Source organism: Homarus americanus, unplaced genomic scaffold (genome assembly GCF_018991925.1).
Source record: "Homarus americanus isolate GMGI-L3 unplaced genomic scaffold, GMGI_Hamer_2.0 scaffold25467, whole genome shotgun sequence".
Lineage (NCBI taxonomy): Eukaryota > Metazoa > Arthropoda > Malacostraca > Decapoda > Nephropidae > Homarus > Homarus americanus.
The window spans coordinates 4505821-4508824 of NW_024732867.1; positions in this window are offsets into that span (position 1 = coordinate 4505821).

Consider the following 3004-nt stretch of genomic DNA (forward strand, 5'->3'; position numbering starts at 1 on the left):
GTGGGGGTAATATGAGGGTGAATATACAGTGTGAGGGGTGAATATACAGGTAAAGGAATATAGAGAGTGGGGAATAAGAGAGGGTGAATATAGAGTGTGGGGGTGAATATACAGTGTGGGGGAATATAAAGTGTGGGGTGAAACAGAGAGTGGGGAATGAATATAGAGTGTGAGGGTGAATATAGAGTGAGGTGAATGAGTGGGGGTGAATATAGGAGTGGGGAGAAATAAAGTCTGAGGGAGGAAAGTGTGGGGTGAATATAAGTGTGAGTGAATATAGAGTGTGGGGGAGAATATGAGCAAGAATATACAGTGTGAGGGTGAATATACAACCACAAAAAAAAAAAAAAAAAAAAAAAACAAAACAAACCAAAAAACCAAAAAAAAAAAACCCAAAAAAAAAACAAACCCAAACAAAAACAGAGTGTGTGAATATACAGTGTGGGGTGAATATACAGTGTAGGTGAATATAGAAAGTGTGGGGGTGAATATAACAGGTGCGAGGTGAATATACAGAGTGAGGGTGAATATACAGTGTGGGGTGAATATAGAGAGTGTGGGGTGAATATAGAGAGGGGGGTGAATATAAAGTGTGCGGTGAATATACAGTGTGAGGGGTGAATATAGAGAGAGGGTGAATATGAGTGTGAGAATAAATATAGAGTGTGGGGTGAATATACAGTGTGAGGGTGAATATAGAGAGTGAGGTGAATATAGAGTGTGGGGGTGAATATAGAGAGTGGGGGTGAATATAGAGTGTGGGGTGAATATAACAGTGGGTGAATATAGAGTGTGGGGGTGAATATACAGTGTGAGGTGAATATAGAGAGGAGGGTGAATATAGAGTGTGGGGTGAATATAGAGAGTGGGGTGAATATAGAGTGTAAAAAGTGGGTGAATATAAAGTGGGGTGAATATACAGTGTGAGGGTGAATATAGAGAGTGGGGTTGAATATAGAGTGGGGGTGAATATAGAGAGTGGGGTGAATATAGAGTGTGGGGGTGAATATAGAGAGTGGGGGTGAATATAGAGTGTGGGGGTGAATATAGAGTGTGGGGGTGAATATAGAGAGGGGGTGAATATAAGAGTGGGGGTGAATATAGAGAGTGAGGGTGAATATAAGTGTGGGGTGAATATAGAGAGTGGGGTGAATATAGAGTGTGGGGGTGAATATAGAGTGTGGGGTGAATATAGAGGGTGAATATAGAGGGGGTGAATATAGAGTGTGGGGGTGAATATACAGTGTGAGGGTGAATATAGAGAGTGAGGGTGAATATACAGAGGAATATAGAGTGTGGGGGAATATAGAGAGTGGGGGTGAATATAGAGTGTGGGGGTGAATATAGAGTGGGGGTGAATATAGAGTGTAGAATATAGAGGGGGTGAATATACAGTGGGGTGAATATACAGTGTGGGGGTGAATATAGAGAGTGGGGTTGAATATAGAGTGTGGGGTGAATATAGAGTGGGGTGAATATAGAGAGTGGGGTGAATATACAGTGTGGGGTGAATATACAGTGTGGGGGGTGAATATAAGAGTGGGGTGAATATAGAGAGTGAGGGGTGAATATACAGTGTGGGGTGAATATAGAGTGTGGGGGTGAATATAGAGAGTGGGGTGAATATAGAGTGTGGGGTGAATATAGTGTGTGGGGTGAATATAGAGGTGGGGTGAATATAGAGTGTGGGGTGAATATACAGTGTGAGGGTGAATATAGAGAGGAGGGTGAATATACAGTGTGGGGGTGAATATAGAGAGTGGGGGTGAATATACAGTGAGGGTGAATATAGAGAGGGGGTGAATATAGAGTGTGGGGGGTGAATATAGAGTGTGTGGGGTGAATATAGAGGAGGTGAATATACAGTGGGGTGAATATACAGTGTGGGGTGGAATATAGAGAGGAGGGTGAATATAGAGTGTGGGGTGAATATAGAGTGTGGGGTGAATATAGTGTGTGGGGTGAATATAGAGTGTGGGGTGAATATAGAGTGTGGGTGAATATAGAGTGTGGGGTGAATATAGAGTGTGGGTGAATATACAGTGTGGGGGTGAATATAGAGGGAGTGAATATAGAGTGTGGGGTGAATATAGATGTGGGGTGAATATATAGTGGGGGTGAATATAGAGTGTGGGGGTGAATATACAGTGTGGGGTGAATATACAGTGTGGGGGTGAATATATAGAAGTTGAATGACAGATTCTCTCTCTCTCTCTCTCTCTCTCTCCTGACTTCAAATGTAGCTACAAATATTAAAACGAAGCATGATTTATTCTGAACATAAAAATTACTGATTAAACCGGTATCTAAAATCCGCTCTAGAAAAACATATGCAAGATATATTAAATGTGATATGTGATCTAATTCCATTCTTATGTCACGCGAAATCTCAAGGCAATATTCCTGTCGCTTTTTGTAGTGTTGGATTGTGTCTGAGATGTTGTTACTCCGCTGGTGAATTATATTTCTTGAAAAATATTAGTTTGGAGAATCGTTCAGCGGTTTCGATTCTATTACGGGATTCACTTAAAACCCCTGAATACCTTGCCCTATCCGTATCCCCCCTCCCCCCTCCTCGAGTACGATACCAACCTCCTGAGTACACTGGTAACCCTCCTGAGTACACCAGGTAACCCTCCTGAGTACACTGGTAACCCTCCTGAGTACACTGGTAACTTCCCGAGTACTGAATCTGTCCACTGATTATGATATCTTGATTAACCGATTAAGTATGATGCCAACCCTTGAGTACATTGAATTAAATCACTAAGATACCGTTACTTCTTGAGTACTGTGACTTAACCCTTGAGTACAGTGACCTAAACCTTTGAGTAAGAAAGCTGAAAGCTCATAGCCCTAACCCCTTACAATAAAACTAAACCCTTGAGTACGATCACCTAAACCTTTGAGTACGATACCCCCAAACCCCATGATTACGATAGCCCTGACCCCTTAAGTACAATAACACTAACCCTTTGAGTACGATGAACTAAACCTTTGAGTA